At 37.6% G+C, this 19,777-nt stretch overlaps 1 protein-coding gene across 2 annotated transcripts in view; it reads right to left on the bottom strand.

Moving 5' to 3' along the window:
- RELN (reelin) overlaps positions 1-19,777 on the bottom strand; it is a 494,116-nt gene that overhangs the window by 387,816 nt on the left and 86,523 nt on the right. The gene's annotated exons all lie outside the window — the stretch shown is intronic.

The following is a 19,777-nucleotide window of genomic DNA, read 5'->3' as shown; positions in this document are numbered from 1 at the left end:
TGAGTCTATACTAACAGAAGCTAACCCCAATTAGCCTTTCTCAATCAAGGGATTATCTTTCATGTACAAATTAATGCACATCTTGATTTTAAGCTATGGTGAATTATTTGTTTTGTGGGAACATAAAAGTCATTTTGATATTCAGAACAGCAAAAAAAAGGTAATTCTAATTAAGCAAATCCTATAATGTTATAATCTTATCTAGGAAACAGCTATGAGATAAGGATAACTGTTTATGGACTAACAATTGTGATAACAATTCAGGTCACCTAAACTTATCACTCCCTAATGAAATGTCACATTTTCCTGTCACTGTAGGGATGTATCTCATCACCAGCGACAATTCTATACTCATAAGATATCTGTCTTCATATTCGGTGCCATGGAGTTTACACTAGGCAGCTGCCACCCTTGAACAAATTACTAGCAATCTAGTGGCAATATAAGTGAACAAAGAGAAATTAAGAATAGGAAAAAAGTATGTAGCAAAACAATACACAAATAAAGACAAAATAATAAAAAGGACAACATGAGGACCAGTACAAGGTGATTTTCTGCTTTATGCAAATGTTGTTTATATCCAGATTTCTATTAAGGGGTCTTTATTAATTAACAGAATAGTTACTCCACAACCTCTGATTGATTGTTCCCATCCCTGGGTCCTGGCAGTGAGTTAATCGCCAAAGAGAAAGCATGTCAGTCATGACACAAGGTAGCTGCTGAAGAGTTGGTGGAATTCAGAATCTACTTCCTCTTCTAACTTCAATATTTGGCACCTCAGACAATCTCACAGTATTGTCTGGTATTGGATGATTAATAGTTACAGAAGTGACAGTTAGCTGAATCCCCTATGATGGGTCTTAGGTGCATCTAGGTGAATAGAAGAAAACTGTCTAGCCATTGCACCTGAAAAGGAAAATGGAAGAGTCTGATCCTGATACAGTATACAAGAACAAGCCAAAAGGTGAGTTGCAAGAGAGATGGAAGCTTGCATGGATGGGAGAATACTCACTCAAATATTGGCGACCAAAAGGGAAATTATCTAAGGGAGAGTCAAAGTGCTAAGAGAGAGCTAAGTCTCCTATGCAACAAAAAGTCAAAAGAAAAATAAATGGAGGGTGTAGCATAATCATGCTTTGTCGTCTGCTCTGGTTGTGGAGTTGGGATCGGAGGACGGGATGGAGAACTAAGAGTTGGATGTTGTATGATTAAGAGGTTTCTGTGGTCAGACGTGAGATCAACAGAGTCTAGACAAGAAGGACATTCACAGAATGTCATATGCAGAAGAGGTGTTGTGACTTTGCTCTAATTAAAGTGTTTTGGTGTGTACATGGGTGTCATTGGCGGAAAGGGAGATGGGTGGTTGGATATAATGAAGAAGCACCAGAATTGGGAAAGATCTTCCATTTCCTTACCCTTGTCTTTGACAGTTTCAGAAGAGTTCTAGGAAGAATATGGTCATTTCTCATCTTATATATAGACATAATATGGCAAAATAACTAGGGTGGAACTAGTCCACAGAATTCTGGAGAAAACACTCAGTGGCATGGATCAACTGTGCTCCTTTTGTTCCAGAAGCTAAAGGTAAAACAGTAACTAGTCTCAGGCCGCTAGCATTTTCATTGCCTTATCCTACCTTGGAGGGGTTCTCTATTGCTTCCAGATATCCCAGGACATGATGAGAGTTCTAAGCTTACCCTCTGGCTGTCCCAAAATCTCATACCAATCTTCTTTCCCTTAAATAAAATCCCCTGGTCTCCCAAACTGATTTCTGGACCTGTGCTCTCCTGTATCAGCTCATCTAAGAAAAAATATATATAACCTGAGAACCTGGAATCAAATAAGTGTTTATAGAGTGAAGGTATAGAGAGACCTAGAGTGGAATCACAAGGAACTGCTATGGCTCTTCCCACCTCACTGGGGATTTTCAATAGCCTCTTACCACAGATGGGGCCTTAGGCCAAGATCTCTCAGACTGGCCACTGAAAGCCACAGAGAATCCCAAAAGTTGAAGTAGAGACTGCTTCAGGGTTTACATTTCCTTGATATTAGTACGTTAATAATATTTGACATTGCTTAATCCCACCTAATCACTTAAGTTTTCTAGCGACCACTTATTTAAACTTATGCGAAAGAGATGGTCTAGTTTTCTTGATCCATCCATCCATTGATGGGAATTTAGGTTGTTTTCATATCTCTACTATTGTAAATAATGCTACAATGACCATGGGAGTGCAGATATCTCTTTTGAGATCCAGATCTCAATTCTTTTGGATATCTACCCAGAAGCGAGATTGCTGTATCAAATTGTAATTCTATTTTAAATTTTTTGAGAATCCTTCATACTATTTTCCTTAGTGGCAGCACCAATTTACATTCCTACCAACAGTGTACAAGGGTTCCCTTTTCTCTATATCCCCACCAACAATTTGTTCTTTTTTTTTTTAAATGATAGCCATCCTAACAAGCATGAGGTGATAACACTGTAGTTTTGAGTTGCATTTCTCTGATGATTAGTAATGTTGAGTGCTTTTTCATGCAATGTAGTATTATTCAGCTTTAAAAAAGAAGGAAATCCTGTCATTTGTGACAACATGGATGGACTGGGAGGACACTGTACTAGGTGAAATAAGCCAGACACAGAAAGACAAATACTGCATGATCTCACTTATATATGGAATCTAAAAGTCAAATACATAGAAGCAGGGAGTAGAATGGTAGTTGTCAGGGGCTGGGGAAGGTGTAAATGGGAGGTGTTGGTCGAAGTTTCAGCTACACAAAATAAATAAGTTCTGGAGATTTACTGTAGGGGAAAAAAACAAACAAACAAAAAACAGGGCCTGAGAGTGATAATAAGATTCTCTGACAAAGCCATTGCTACCCTATTTTTGGCCGTTGCAGAAAATAGGAAGATATTCCCTCCAGATGGATGAAGCCCCATGGCCCCATAGCTTGGTAATCCACTGGTGCTTTTTCCTGGAAGACTAGGTCCTGCACCAAAGTGCAAAACTTGGCAAGCACAACAGGAGCAAGATTTCAGCCCTACTTGGCAAGAGGCTTTGCGTAAAGCACAGACTGTTCGACCGCCGTTCACAGTAGCTCTGTTCCCCAGCTTCCAGCCATTTGTCTTACATCTCTGGCAACTCTTACTGACCTACCCTTATCATTCTGGCTTTCTGGTTCTCGGACTTCCAGAGCCCCCTGATGTTCTCATTTGGCTGGCTGGCCACAGACCCGCAAGCCATGACCTCAGCGTGCAGAGAACTCATGAGTTGCAGCTCCTTCTTCTGACCCCCTGTCACCCAGCCTTGATTACGACAAGAGAGAAAAGGCAGAGGCCAAAACAGCCAATTATGCAAGCTTATATTTATCGAGGGTGATAATGTCAGGAGTGGAGAGACAGTTTATACCATCTTTTAACTATCCTATGCACGAAGATTCCAGTCTGCTTTAGAAGGTGAAAACAATCTATACTTCATGTCCTGTAAGTAAAACACTCTTGCTTCCTGACCTCACACTTTTAGGAGGTGATTAGCTTTGCTGGCCATTCTTGAGCTACACGGGAATGCTGTCAGCGAGAAGGCAGCTGATTCCATCCAAGGAGAGCATTGACCACTGAGGACTGAGGGCTGTCGCCCTAATTTCTCTTTTGAGAATGCTACCAAGAATCAAACGTGGAACTTATAAGCTAAAGTGCACAACTCATGGAAAGTATGAAAAGCCATGTGAGGAAAGGCCTGGTGAAGAGGCCCTTTTTGCTTTTCTCATTCTTCAGTCACTTTTGATAGGATCAGGCTTAAATGGCGTCAGAGGTTCCCCCTAAAGATATTACATCTTTCCAGGAGTCATCTTATTATTTTCCACCTCATGGAGACAGAATAAGAGAGAAAGAAAGAGGACAGACAGACAGAAGGAGGCAGGCAGGCAGACACAGACAGTAAATGGGTATGATATTATAAAAACTGGTGAAGGTTTTTTCAAATGGGTACGTTTTCTGTGGCTACCTACAAAGACTCAACTGCTTCCTCACTGGAGAGGAATGAGGCACTATTAGATGCACTAACCCCAAAATCCTTGTCTAACTGCCTTGCATAAGAAACACTTTCCCAACCTCCAAGCAGGTAGCACAGCATAGAGTCTGTGCCAGTGAAAAATGTGACCCTTCCAACACTGACTTAGCTGGCACTTTTAGAGTGGGCTTCTCTAAGCTCTGGCTAACAAGTTACCACAATTCAACTCTATCTTCAATTCTATGACCTTTTTGTTGATGCACCCTTCAGTTCTCTTATGTTTCCTTGACTTCATTCCAGTCCCTCCCGTGGTACTTCCGGCAATAGTTTTTGCACTCTGCTCTCCCCGTGTCTTTTATGCACTGCAGCTGTACTCATGTCTTGGATCTGCTTGAGCACAGTGGGTGGCACTCAGAGCTTTTTTAATGGTTTTTCTTTCCAGTTAAATGAGACTCTGTCACTTCATCTCATTGCAGCTTTAGCACAATATGTCTATCAAGCTGTAGAGGACCGTCCTTGGGATCCACACTGTGAGCCTCTATTATGGGGAGACCTAGACCCTTTCGGTATTTGAGCAATCAAGCTCCCTAAAGAGAGAATTAAACACCGCAGAAAACGGTATGATCCTTGAGTCCCATTCTCTCTGCAAATCAAGAAGCGGAGAGTAGCAACTGAAAGTGAAATTCCATTGAAGTCTTTATTTGCTTGAGAAGAAATTAACCCCTGATCTAATGGGGTCATCCTTCATGCGGCTCTAAAAAGTTTTCCTTAGCCACTCTGCTTGAGTTAGAATAAGAAGTGCTCTTGCACCTTGAAAACAACACTACGTTAGTGGGATTACCTGCCTGACACTGGTTTGTAAATTGTAGCATATCATACAAATGTGCTGATGGGGGTGGTGATTCTCATCTCATTGCACTATACGTGGTAATCAATGATGCTGGTGAGGCAGGAGACTTACTTCCAATGGGCACCCAGTGATTTTGCATCGGGCTCAGTCGTCTTCCCTCTAGCACGATTCCTGCTATACTACATCGATGGCTCCTCTTACAGCCTTTCCTCCCAGCTCTACAACAAACTCAACACTAGTCACCTTCTCCAGCACTCCATGTCAGCAAACTTCAAAGGACACACTGGACCTTTCCCTCACTCAGAATTGTTCTACTTGTGAAGTATTAGCTCCTCACATCCCAACTCTGATCAAATGCGTTTCTTCCAGTTATTACTGCTTTACCCCTACATTGCTGTTTATTCCTTAGTCATTTATTCAACACACACCTACTGCCTTTACAGCCTCATTCAGCCCTCTGATTCCTTTACTTCTCTTGCTAATCCCCATGTTTAAGACCCTCCAGGTCTCAGTTCTTTTCTCAACCAGTGCAGACCCACTGTGGATCACGTCGTCTGAACCCTGGACACTCTCTCACCAGCACCTTAGCTTTCCCTTGCTTCAGCCCAGGGGAACAGAGTGAACGAGAGGAGGGCAGAATACAGTGTGCTGGGGCAAAGGGTGAGAGCATCTCACTGTCCACCAAGAGTCATGCTCCCCCTGACACAGAACAGAATTGTTGCTGAGAAGCAGCTGCCCCATCTAGAACTACATTTTCCAGCATGCCCCCCTCCCAACCCCATCATATCCAGGTGAAACTATACAACTAGTTTTCACTCAGGGAATGTGAGTAGAAATGATGCATCATTTCTGGGCCAAGGCAGTTAAGTAACTGTACTTTCTTTACTCTGCTTTCTGTCTTCTATCAGCTGGAAATTGACACCCAAGGCAACCTTAGAAGCCTTATAATGATAACAGAGCCTCTGTCAGTCACTCAGGTCTGAATGACGGCGCGGAGCAAACCCTCCATATTGACCAGAAACACCCACCATGGACCAATATACAGGTGAGGAAATAAATTCTCTAGTTTTCAGGCACTAAAATTTTGCAGGAATATGAGACAGCACCTAGAGATTCATTAGCAAATTTAAAGGGTGAAAGCAGAGATGGGAAAACAATCATCGAGAGCATGTGTTATGTACTAGGTAGTTTTCCTCTATAATTATACTTAGTTTTCACCACAGCCATGTGAAGATTCATTCTCTAGGTATATATTTGGCAATTGGGGCAACTCTTTATAAGATCACAACCAACTTGGCTCAGGTTTGTTTTGAAGTCTTTAAATATTGTAGAGGTCTAATACATTTGTTATATTTTGTCCTTAGGAATTCATATATCAAATATTTGAAAGAAAAATTATGAACAAGGAGCATAAAACCTTATTGAATAATTTTAAATATACTTTAAAATATAGTTTTTTTTTTTTTATACACATATCCCCATATTCCCTCCCTTCCTTGACGCCCCCACCTCGAGTCCCCCCCACCATCCCTGCCCCAGTCCTCTAAGGCATCTTCCATCCTTGAGTTGGACTCCCTTTGTTATACAACAACTTCCCACTGACTATTTTACAGTTGGTAATATATATATGTCTGTGCTACTCTCTCGCTTCTTCTCAGTTTCCCCTTCACCCCCCGCCCCCTCCCATACCTCGAGTTCTCCAGTCCATTCTCTGTATCTGCTTCCTTGTTCTTGTCACTGAGTTCATCAGTACCATTTTTAGATTCCGTATATGTGAGTTAGCATACAATATTTGTCCTTCTCTTTCTGACTTACTTCACTATGTATGACAGATTGTAGTTCTATCCACCTCATTACATATAGCTCCATCTCATCCCTTTTTATAGCTGAGTAATATTCCATTGTATATATATGCCACATCTTCTGTATCCATTCATTTGTTGATGGGCATTTTGGTTGCTTCCATGTCCTGGCTATTGTAAAGAGTGCTGCAATAAACATTATGGTACAAGTTTCTTTTGGGATTATGGTTTTCTTTGGGTATATGCCCAGGAGTGGGATTACTGGATCATATGGTAGTTCTATTTGTAGTTTTTTAAGGAACCTCCAAATTGTTTTCCATAGTGGCTGTACCAACTTACGTTCCCACCAACAGTGCAGGAGAGTTCCCTTTTCTCCACACCCTCTCCAACATTTGTTGTTTCCAGACTTTGTGATGATGGCCATTCTGATTGGTGTGAGGTGATACCTCATTGTGGCTTTGACTTGCATTTCTCTGATGATGAGTGATGTTGAGCATCTTTTCATGTGTTTGTTGGCCATCTGTATGTCTTCTTTGGAGAAATGTCTATTTAGGTCTTCTGCCCATTTGTGGATTGGGTTATTTGCTTTTTTGGTATGAAGCTGCATGAGCTGCTTGTATATTTTGGAGGTTAATCCTTTGTCCGTTGTTTCATAGGCAATTATTTTTTCCCATTCTGAGGGTTGCCTTTTAGTCTTGTTTATGGTTTCTTTTGCTGTGCAAAAGCTTTTAAGTTTCATGAGGTCCCATTCGTTTATTCTTGATTTTATTTCCATGATTCTAGGAGGTGGGTCAAAAAGGATGTTGCTTTGATGTATGTCAAAGAGTGTTCTGCCTATGCTTTCCTCTAGGAGTTTTATAGTGTCTGGCCTTACCTGTAGGTCTTTAATCCATTTGGAGTTTGTTTTTGTGTATGGTGTTAGGAAGTGTTCTAATTTCATTCTTTTACATGTTGCTGTCCAATTTTCCCAGCACCACTTATTGAAGAGGCTGTCTTTTTTCCATTGTATATTCGTGCCTCCTTTGTCAAAGATAAGGTGCCCATACGTGTTTGGGCTTACTTCTGAGTTCTCTATTCTATTCCATTGATCTTCCTGTCTATTTTTGTGCCAGTACCATACTGTCTTGATCACTATGGCCTTGTAGTAGAGTTTGAAGTCAGGAAGCCTGATTCCACCAACTCCATTTTTCCTTCTCAAGATTGCTTTGGCTATTCGGGGTCTTTTGCGTTTCCATACAAATCGTAAGATTTCTTGCTCTAGTTCTGTGAAAAATGCCATTGGTAATTTGATCGGGATTGCATTGAATCTGTAAATTGCTTTGGGTAGTACAGTCATTTTCACGATGTTGATTCTTCCAATCCAGGAACATGGTATGTCCCTCCATCTGTTTGTGTCATCTTTGATTTCTTTCATCAATGTCTTAAAGTTTTCTGCATACAGATCTTTTGCCTCCTTAGGCAGGTTTATTCCTAGGTCTTTTATTCTTTTTGTTGCAATGGTGAATGGGAGAGTTTCCTTAATTTCTCTTTCTGCTCTTCCGTTGTTAGTGTATAGGAATGCAAGAGATTTCTGTGCATTAATTTTGTATCCTGCTTCTTTACTAAACTCATCAATTAGTGCTAGCAGTTTTCTGGTAGAGTCTTTAGGGTTTTCTATATATAATATCATGTCATCTGCAAAGAGTGACAATTTTACTTCTTCTTTTCCAATTTGGATTCCTTTAATTTCTTTTTCTTCTCTGATTGCTGTGGCTAACACTTCCAAAACTATGTTGAATAACAGTGGTGAGAGTGGACACCCTTGTCTTGTTCCTGTTCTTAGAGGGAATTCTTCCAGTTTTTCTCCATTGAGAACAATGTTGGCTTTTGGTTTGTCATATATGGCTTTTATGATGTTGAGGTAATTTCCTTCTATGCCCATTTTCTGGAGAGCTTTTATCATAAATGGATGTTGAACTTTGTCAAAAGCTTTTTCTGCATCTATTGAAATGATCATATGGTTTTTATCCTTCAATTTGTTGATATGATGTATCACGTTGATTGATTTGCGTATATTGAAGAATCCTTGCATCCCAGGGATAAACCCCACTTGATCGTGGTGTATGATTTTTTTAATGTGCTGTTGCAGTCTGTTCGCTAGTATTTTGTTGAGGATTTTTGCATCTATATTCATCAGTGATATTGGTCTGTAGTTTTCTTTTTTTGTGACATCTTTGCCTGGTTTTGGTATCAGGGTGATGGTAGCCTCGTAGAATGAGTTTGGGAGTGTTCCGCCTTCTGCAATATTTTGGAAGAGTTTGAGAAGGATAGGTGTTAACTCTTCTCGAAATGTTTGATAGAATTCGCCTGTGAATCCATCTGGTCCTGGGCTTTTGTGTGTTGGGAGATTTTTAATCACTGCCTCAATTTCTGTACTTGTGATTGGTCTGTTCATGGTTTCTATTTCTTCCTGGTTCAGTCTTGGAAGATTGTATTTTTCTAAGAATGTATCCATTTCTTCCAGGTTATCCAATTGATTGGCATATAGTTGCTTGTAGTAGTCCCTCATGATGTTTTGTATTTCTGAGGTGTCCGTTGTGACTTCTCCTTTTTCATTTCTAATTCTGTTGATTTGCATCTTCTCCCTTTTTTTCTTGATGAGTCTGGCTAATGGTTTATCAATTTTGTTAATCTTCTCAAAGAACCAGCTTTTAGTTTCATTTATTTTTCTTATGGTTTCTTTCCTTTCTTTTTCATTTATTTCTGCTCTGATCTTTATGATTTCTTTCCTTCTGCTCACTTTGGGGTTTCTTTGTTCTTCTTTTTCTACTTGTTTGAGGTGTAAGGTTAGGTTGTTTATTCGATCATTTTCTTGTTTCTTAAGGTAGGACTGTATTGCTATAAACTTCCCTCTTAGAACTGCTTTTGCTGCGTCCCATAGGTTTTGGGTTGTTGTGTTTTCGTTGTCATTTGTTTCTAGATATTTTTTGATTTCCTCTTTGATTTCTGTAGTGATTCCTTGGTTGTTTAAGAGTGAATTGTTTAGCCTCCATGTGTTTGTCTTTTTTGCAGTTTTTTCCTGTAATTGATATCGAGTCTCATGGTGTTGTGGTCTGAGAAGATGCTTGATATGATTTCAATTTTCTTGAATTTGCTGAGGTTTGATTTGTGACCCAAGATGTGATCTATCCTGGAAAATGTTCCGTGTGCACTTGAGAAGAAAGTGTAGTCTGTCGTTTTTGGATGGAATGTCCTATAAATATCAATTAAGTCGAGATGGTCTAATGTGTCATTTAATGCTTGTGTGTCTTTATTTATTTTCTGTTTGGATGATCTGTCCATTGATGTAAGTGGGGTGTTCAAGTCTCCCACTATTATTGTGTTACTGTCGATGTCCCCTTTTATAGCTGTTAGTATTTGCCTTATGTATTGAGGTGCTCCTATATTGGGGGCATAGATATTTACCATTGTGATATGTTCTTCTTGGATGGATCCCTTGATCATTATGTAGTGCCCTTCCTTGTCTCTTTTAATAGTCTTTACTTTCAAGTCTAATTTGTCTGATATGAGTATTGCTACTCCAGCTTTCTTTTGACTTCCATTTGCATGGAATATCTTTTTCCATCCCTTCACTTTCAGTCTATATGTATCCCTTGGTCTGAAGTGGGTTTCTTGTAGGCAGCATAGAGAAGGGTCTTGTTTTTGTATCCATTCAGCCAGTCTGTGTCTTTTGGTTGGAGCATTTAGTCCATTTACATTTAAAGTGATTATTGACACGTGTGTTCCAATTACCATTTTCTTAATTGTTTTGGGTTTGTATTTGTAGGTGTTTTCCTTTTCTTGTGTTTCCTACTTAGAGAAGTTCCTTTAGCACTTGTTGTAAGGCTGGTTTGGTGGTGCTGAATTCTCTTAACTTTTGCTTGTCTGGAAAGCTTTTGATTTCTCCCTCAAATCTGAATGAGATTCTTGCTGGGTAGAGTATTCTTGGCTGTAGGTTTCTCTCTTTCAGGACTTTCAGGATATCCTGCCATTCCCTTCTGGCCTGCAGAGTTTCTGTAGAAAGGTCAGCTGTTATCCTGATGGGTTTTCCCTTATATGTTGTTTGTTGCTTTTCTCTTGCTGCTTTTAATATTTTTTCTTTGTGTTTAATTGTCGTTAGTTTGATTAATATGTGTCTTGGTGTATTTCTCCTTGGGTTTATTCTGTATGGGACTCTCTGTGCTTCTTGGACTTGGTGAATTATTTCCTTTCCCATGTTGGGGAAGTTTTCCACTAGAACCTCTTCAAATATTTTCTCAGACCCTTTCTTGTTTTCTTCTTCTTCTGGGATGCCTATAATTCGAATGTTGGTACGTTTAAGGTTATCAGTGAGGTCTCTGAGGCTGTCTTCTAGTCTTTTTATTTTTTTTTCTTTTTCCTGCTCTGTGGCGTTTATTTCTCCCATTCTATCTTCCAACTCACTTATTCGTTCTTCTGCCTCAGTCATTCTGCTGGTTATAGCATCTAGAGTATTTTTAATTTCAGTTATTTTGTTATCCATTGCTGTTTGTTTTTCTGAGTTCTTATGAACTGTTTCTTGTACTTTCTCTACTTTGTTATCGAGATTTTGTATCATTTTTACTATCATTACTCTAAATTCTTTTTCAGGCATTTTTCCTATTTCCTCCTCATTTATTTGGTCTTGTGGGTTTTTTTCCTGCTCCTTTGCCTGCATGGGGTTTCTTTGTTTCCTCATGGTTGTCCAAGCTTTTGGGGTTGCTTGTCCTGGTGATAGAGGTGTTTATAGAAGACTGTCCAAGCCTCAGACTAATGTCCAAGTATTGGATTAAACGAATATTCAGTCTATTCATCACACTGTAAGGTGTTACTACACTGTGGGCTCCTCTAACGTGGCGTCAAAGTTTAATTCATCTCAGTGTCCCAGCATGATGCCTTGGTGAGATGAACGATGAGAATGGTATCCCTTGATAGCTCATGCAGCAGGATGACATTAGGTAGGTAAAGTCATCTTTAAGTTGGCAGAAGGTCAGTACAATTTACACTGAGAAGGATACCAATTCCTCACAAATGACAGGTCACCCCATAGGGTTGATATTTTGAAACAGAGTAAGAACTCCTTTTCAAGTTTCCAGGTCCTAAAATATAGTTTTATAATACACTTCTTATTTAAAATGTAATTTAAAATATACTTTTTTTTCCCCACATTATGACCAATCACCTGACAAGGTTCTCACAATTTCAGCCTTTCACCCAGGGCTGCCATTTCTCTGCGTTCTTCTTGATGTGCCTTCATAAACTGCTCTGCTCCTGATGTATTGTAAATACAGGCCATGCTCTGCTTGATTATGAAAAGAATGCCAGGAACCCAAATGCTACCACTCTGCATAATCCAAGTGAGTAAATGCTGCTTACATAATGAGGGAAGGAATGAGGGGACAAGAGTAGAAAGTGAGCTCATGGCAACAAAAAAGATACACCAAAGAAAGGAAGAAAAGTGGGGGCAGGGAGAAAAGAAGAGAAATAGAAGATATAAAAAGGGATGAAAAGGAATAGAGCATTGAAAGAAATGAGCAGCCACTTAGAGGCAGAAGCAGAGAAAATAAGTAAAAGCAGTGAAAAGGGGGACTAAGGGGAAACCACCAACAAAATGAAAAGGCAACCCACTAAATGGGAGAAAATATTTGCAAACGTGATAAGGAGTTTACACCAAAAAATATATAAAGAACTTATACAACTCAATAGCAAAAAAACCCACACAAAACCAATCTGACTTAAAAATGGGCAGAGGATCTGAATAGACATTCTTCCAAAGAAGACATACAGATGGCCAACAGTACATGAAAAGATGCTCAACATCACTAATAATCAGGGAAATGCAAATCAATATCACAATGAGATATCACCGCACACCTGTGAGAATGGCTATCATCAAAAAGACAAGAAATATCAAGTACTGGTGAGAATGTGGAGAAAAGGGAACCCTTGTACACTGTTGGTAGGGATGCAAATTGGGGCAGCCACTATGGAAAACAGTGTAGAGGTTCCTCAAAAAATTAAGAATAGAACCACCATAGGATCCAGAAATTCCACTTCTGGGTATTTATCCAAAGAAAATGAAATCACTAACTTGAAAAGATATATGCAGTCCTATGTTCACCACAGTGTTATTCACAATAGTCAAGATATGGTAACAACCTAATTGCCCGTCGATGAATGAATGAATGAATACAGAAGATGTGATACGTGTCATATATATAGTTATTATTCAGCCATAAATATATATATATATGTTATTCATCCATAAAAAAAAAAAAAGAATGAAATCTTGCCATTTGCAGCAACATGGAAAGACCGTGAGGGCATTATACTGAGTGAAATAAGTCAGACAAAGACAAATACTGTATGATCTCATTTACATATGAAATCTAACAAATAAACAAACAAACCAAGCTCACAGATACAGAGAATGGATTGGTGGCTGCCAGAGTAGGGAGGCGGGGGTTAGAGAAATGAGGTTTTCTGGCATGAATGTTAAATTGCACATCAGTGGAAATGGAGTCAGCCTTACAAGAGTGCAGTAATTCACTACCCTCCTACTTCTAGAAGCCAAAATTTTTCTACCCCGACAAAGAAACAAAGCATCTTTGTTGAGATATGTGCTTTTTGTTCTGTTAATTTAGGATCACTCTAAATACTTTATACTATATTTTCACATGTACAAATCTACCCATTAGTGCTTTCTGGAGAGGCATGGGGGTGGGGAAGTGCAAAATAAAGATCATTGGCTATTTCATTTAAAAAAGGGGGCAAAATGGGTGAAGGGGGTCAAAAGGTACAAAGTTCTAGTTATAAAATAAATAAGTCATGGAGGTGTAAGTTACAGCATGGTAACTACAGTTAATAATACTGTATTGCATATTTGAAAGTTGCTAAGAGAGTAATCTTAGAAGTCCTCATCATAAGAAAAAAATTGTGTAACTACATATGGTGAAAAATATTAACTAAGCTTGTGGTGATCATTTTACAATATATATAAATATCAAATCATTATGTCACATCTGCAACTAATATAATGTTATGTCAATTATACCTCATAAAAAAAGTAAATAAAAAATAAATGAGTAGCCACCTAGAAGCAGAGGGAGAGAAAATAAGTAAGAGCACTGAAGAGGGACTAAAAATAGGAGTTAAAAAAAGAAGTGGGACAAGGCAGAAATTTGAAATGGTAGAAAAAAGAAAATAAAAGTAACATACACACATTAATACGTATAAAATAGATAGCTAATAAGAACCTGCTGTATAGTACAGGGAACTCTACTTCGCTGTACAGTAGAAACTAACACAACATTGTAAAATGACTATACCCCCATTAAAAAAAAAAAAAGGAAAAGTAAGGAGTACCTATAAAGTCATCACGCCTCTCATAAGCCTGGTGTAATCCTCCCACTGGTCATTAAATATAGTGCTCTCCCTCCACGGTCCCTCCTCTCTGCCCTGGCATCCCATCTATTCCCCAGGGATCCAACTCATGCAGAAACTTGGGGTGGGGGATGTCAACATATCCATCTCTGAGATAGTCCTTTTTCCTAGCTAAGAACTGTATTAGTAAGTGTTTCAATTATTCACAAGGTAATTTAAGATTTAAATTTTTAAAATTTCTTAGGCTTAATCATTTTTTAAAAATTTAGGTTCAATCACATATCCTGTTTTCAAAAAAATGACCTCAGTTCAAAAAACCAGTGCATCCCTTCAAGACTGTAATTCATTTTGCTTATTTTTTCATGCCCTAGCATATAAATTAGTGTCTACTTTAAAACAAAAATCACTAGGTCTCACCAGCATAATACTACCTTTTCTAATACAGACTCATACGATCATTTGGAAACTAAGATTAATTTAGAAAATTCCTCTATGTTTACAGGAAATAATATAGTTCGGAATACACATGCAATCAATCATTAATCGATATGTTAGATGTTTAACAGGAAAGCTGATGTCTTAGCCAAAAGGGTCTTTAGTTCTGAGTCCAATATAGGAGTTTCCAAAGAGAAAAGAGTGACCCTGGGGCAGGTTTCTGAGTCTGACAATGTCAAAAGAACCTTGAAGAGAGGCCTAAAGGATCTCTCTGCACAGCTCAAGTGCGTGGGCAGAGGAAAGAAAGACAATACGCAGGGAGAAAAGAAGAAAATGAAGGTTTCCCCTTCCTGGCCTCCAAAAGCTGTGTTCACAGGTGACTCCATGTAAGGATGGAGTATAAGGATGCCAGCACGCAGCTAGAGATCAGCCAGAGCCCCCAGATATTCCTACAGGATGCATGCAGGAATGTGAGCATCCAGGCTGAGACTTTTCTCTTTCCCCGCATGTTCATCTCTAGCTCTTTTGCAGGGCAATTTTCACAGAGGAATAAAAGTTCTTTTCACTGCCATACTGCATGAGGATAATCAGAGAAACACAAAAATACTTTGAAATATGGATACTGAGTGGCTATTCACCAAGTCTTGAAATGTGTATCATTCAAATTTGTCCTTTAGATGAATAACATGTTATTACATGGTCTTGTTCTCTGAGGAAGCTTACTAGCCATTGAAACAACAAATGTTAAAATCTTATATGCTAAAGATCTAAGGTATATAAATATCTGAACATAAATGCACACAGACTTAAGCAACCACAGTGTTAGAGGGACCTCTTAAAGCAGTGAGTGCTTTTCAAACTTCTATAATACCACAATCCAGCAGAGAATGCACTTATAACTTTGCAACCGAGGACACACAAATATACACTCAACAAACAAACAAACATCATGAAACAATATGTATCTTTGTCATGATGTGTTGAAACATTAACTAAAGAATATTACATATACCAAGGCTGAAGATCATTAAATTATAGGAATATGTATAATTGATAAGTAAATCGATTAAGTGATTCCCCATCATCAGAAGAGAAGATAAATCAAAAGAAGTAAAACAGTCACTGATTCTCCTTCCTTCATTCTTTGAAGACAGACTACTTTTAGGAACTTTCAATGTTAAATGTACGTGTGTGTACAAGGATTAAAATGTTCCTGCTACAAAGTTTTCTTTATTCACTTCCATTTATTTCAAAAGAAATTAGCAAAAATATTCTTCATATCTACCACAATCTATGAAACCATAGGTTTACCAAGTGTTCTGTTATCTTTTGAACAACTCAACGTTTTATTACTTACAAAACTTCAAAGTTCTAAAATATTTTTATATACAGTACACTTTTCACTGCCGTAAAGGTTTTGAAAAAAAAATTTAATAAAATATATGCATTTATAAATAATTGAATTTTTAGTTTTTGCCCAGTGATTAAAAGACTCCCTAAACAAATGGAATTTTAAAGCATTTAAATCTTGAGTAGTGTGTATTAAATACACACGACACTACCCACTCAGTCACTAGTCTAATTGAAAAAATTTGGAATATATTTAAAAGCATGCTATTATTTAATAAAAATGTTATCTTTTAAAAAACAGTTTAACGGTGCTTTTGAATTCTTTTAAAGAATAATATAATGGTAATTTCTGCGTTATCAAAAACAAAGAAAATTGGGAAGTCAAGTTTTTATTTTCTTCTTGGTGAATCTCCAGCTACGCATTTCACGCACTCAAGTCTTAACTCTAATAAGCCAAAAAACGCAGAGGAGGCTGTGGCCCAATTTCATGAGGATATTTAAAGGCTGAGAAAGCCCATGCAATTATTAGGGTCAAGAGAAAAGCACACTAATGAAGCTTCAAATCTTATGTGTTAGCAGCAGAACAGCAACCAGCAGTTGGTGTTTTTACTATTTAGAGCCAAAGAAACTAATTCTTTAATGTAATAACTGTCCGCCTTAAGCACTGTAACTCTAAGCCAAAGTCACAGTCTTAACTCCACTCATGCTCTGCTCTGGCTCAACGATGTAATCTTTACATACTGTGTATATTTATTTATTTATTTTACATGAGAAGTTCATCTGTAAACTTTCTTGACCAACCTTGACTTGGCAGCAACTCACCAGTTAATTAACTGTTAACAGATTCTTCTAGACATGACTGCTACACAGATATTTTATCTTCCTGTTAATTAGTAATTATGCACTGGCAAGAAAAACAGTGTTTCTTTCCAATTATCCCAGAACTCAGTGATTATTTAAACTTGGCTAATTAGCATTAGAGGGCTGTACATCTTCTGGGCAAATTGTGTTTGATAATCCCTATTAAAATATACATGGTGGTTGTTGACTTGTAACAAGAAAAAAAAGTGGCAGTTCAAAGGGTATTAGATACAGGACCATGCAAACGGGGGCCCATTAAAATTTCCACAACTGCTCTAATGAGAATGCCGAGGGTCATTTCTGCCTAGTTTACCATCTGTTTGGTTTCTGGCATGTGTCTCTGGTGTGAAGGGAGTGTCCTAAAGCCCATTTGGCTTATCACAGTATAATCTGGTAGTCTGAAGCAATTTCAGTTTTTTATAAAGTGGCACATTAAAACCAGAAGCTTACACACATGAATGGAAAACTTTTAAGTATAAAGATTGAAAGTGTCCTGATATTTTTAAAAAATACAAGCAGGCAACACTTACAAGAGAAACTTTTAGACAGATTCTACATGAATTCTGGTATCTGCTCTCTACTTACCCAAAGGTTATGACTGAAAAATACCTACTGTTTAGGCTCCATCATCTGGAGCACACATTTTAAAAAGTTAGATTTGCATTAGGGTAGGCAGTAGCTCCCTAGACAAGACACAGAAAGCAATAACCATAAAGAAAAAAATTGACAAATTAGAGTTCATCAAAATTTAAAACTTCTACTCATCAAAAGATACCGGTGAGAAGACAACAGGCAAGTCACAAATGGGAAAATACACTCACAGAACATAGCTCTGATAAAGGACTGGTACCCAGGACGTATTAAAACTCCTATAACTCAATAATAAAAAACAACTCAATTTTTTTTTGCAGCCTCTTCTGCCTTTTTTTAAAGTCTTTATTGAATTTGTTACAATACTGCTTCTGTTTTATGTTTTGGTTTTTTGGCCCCGAGGCATGTGGGATCTTAGCTCCCCAACCAGGGATGGAACCCACACCCCCCGCATTGTAAGGTGAAGTCTTAACCACTGGACTGCCAGGGAAGTCCCTCAACTTTTTTTAAATGAGCATAAGATTTGAATTTGACAAAAGTGGCCAATGTGCACATGAGAAAGTGTTCAACATCAGTAGTTAGCTAGGAAGTGCAAATTAAAGCTACAACAAGACACTACATATACCCACAAAAATGGCTAAAACTAAAAAAACACTGACAACACTTAATACAGGTGAAGATGCAGAGCAACTGCAACTCTACTACTAATTTGGTGAGAGTGTAAAAATGGTATAGCCATTCTGGAAAAATCCCAGCAGCTTCTTATAAAACAAGACCCATACACTGCTAAGAATTTACCCAGTAAAAATGAAAGCATATATTCACAAAAAGATTTGTACAGGCATGTTCATATGCTGCTATATCCACAACCAAAAGCTGTATGCATAACAACCAGGTGTCTAACAATAAAAGAGCAAAAAAACAAAGGAATACTACTCAGCAAGAAAAAAGAACAAGCTACTGATAGACACAACATGAATAATTCTCACAAATATTATGTCTAGTGAAAGAAGCCTTATACAAAAGAGTACCTGCTGAATGACAGCATTTGTAACCATATATACATTACTAATAGTAAAAAATATTAAATTGTACACTTTAAATATATGCAGTTTATTGTATGTCAATTCTATCTCAATAAAAGTCCTTAAAAAAAAAAGAATAGATGCAGAAAACCATAAAAAAAAACCAACAGGATTTCTATAGTTTCTTTCATAGGTGAGCGTAGATGTGTTAAGTATTGCAGGAAGCAAGGCAAACACCCGAAGAGTGTGTGTGTGTGTGTGTGTGTGTGTGTGCACGTGTATGTATACAGTTATTTCAGTTATACTGTAACCATTTTCTCATGCCATTAAATATTATACAAAACTAGAATTTTAATGGCAGAATATTATTCCTTCCCATTTATACTCTAACATATTTCATCATTCCCATATTATTTAGCATTTAGACTATTTTCAAATTTTTCCTATCATAAACAGTGTTTTGGTAAACAATGATATACATAACCTTTGTCTACATTTCTGGTTTTCTAAAATTTATGATAGATTTTCCCAAACTAAAAGAACTATGTCAAAGTATATGAACATTTTAATGGCTCTGTTTACATATTGCCAGATTGTTTTCTAGAAACCCAGTATACATCAACATCAGCAATAAATAGCTATTTTCCAGCATTGGTGTCAAAATTAACTACAAATAACTAACAAAATTAATATAATTTAAAACATCTTTGACAAATTAAAAAATATACCTCAGAATTGCTTTAATGATGCATTTTTTAATGTATGCTCTATTTTTATTTATTTATTTACTTACTTATTTACTTATTTTCTGTATACTCTTTTTTTTTTTTTCAGCCATGCCATGGCACATGTAGGATCTTAGTTCCCTAGCAAGGGATTGAAACCATGTCCCCTGTATTTGAAGCGTGGAGTCCTAATCACTAGACCACAAGGGAAGTCCCTAATAATGTGTTTTTATTAGCAGTGAGTTGAATATTTTGCTAACTTTTATTGGACACTTGTCTTTCTCTTTTGCAAATGGTATGAGATTTTTGTTTGTTTTCTTTTGCTTGCCTTTACAACCAGCTAAAATGTTTGTCCATTTTTTAATTTTTAAGAATTAGCAGTTTTATTACACAAGCAGTCCTTAGCTTTCAGAAAATTAGAAAGCAGAGAAGAAACATATTAGATGTTGTAAGTTTAAACCACCCTTACAGTCCAGGGATTTAAAAAACTCACGTAGTCACGATGCTCTATTCTTTAAAACAGTGCTTCCCAAACCATCCTTTGCAAAACTAGTTCTGAAATACATATACAGGTGTGCTTTGGGAGAAAAAGAACTCCATGCTAACAAAAATTTTAGAAAGAAATCTTATATGCTGTTCTTGACAACTCACAGTGTGAAAAAGTTTACTAGACTTATGATGCGACAATACAAATATTGATAATCCAATTCTTAAAATGGGTCAAGGACTT

The sequence above is a fragment of the Hippopotamus amphibius genome, chromosome 4 (assembly GCF_030028045.1).
Source record: "Hippopotamus amphibius kiboko isolate mHipAmp2 chromosome 4, mHipAmp2.hap2, whole genome shotgun sequence".
Classification (NCBI taxonomy): domain Eukaryota; kingdom Metazoa; phylum Chordata; class Mammalia; order Artiodactyla; family Hippopotamidae; genus Hippopotamus; species Hippopotamus amphibius.
Note: the sequence above shows the minus strand (reverse complement) of the source record. Positions and strands in the feature narration are given on the sequence as shown.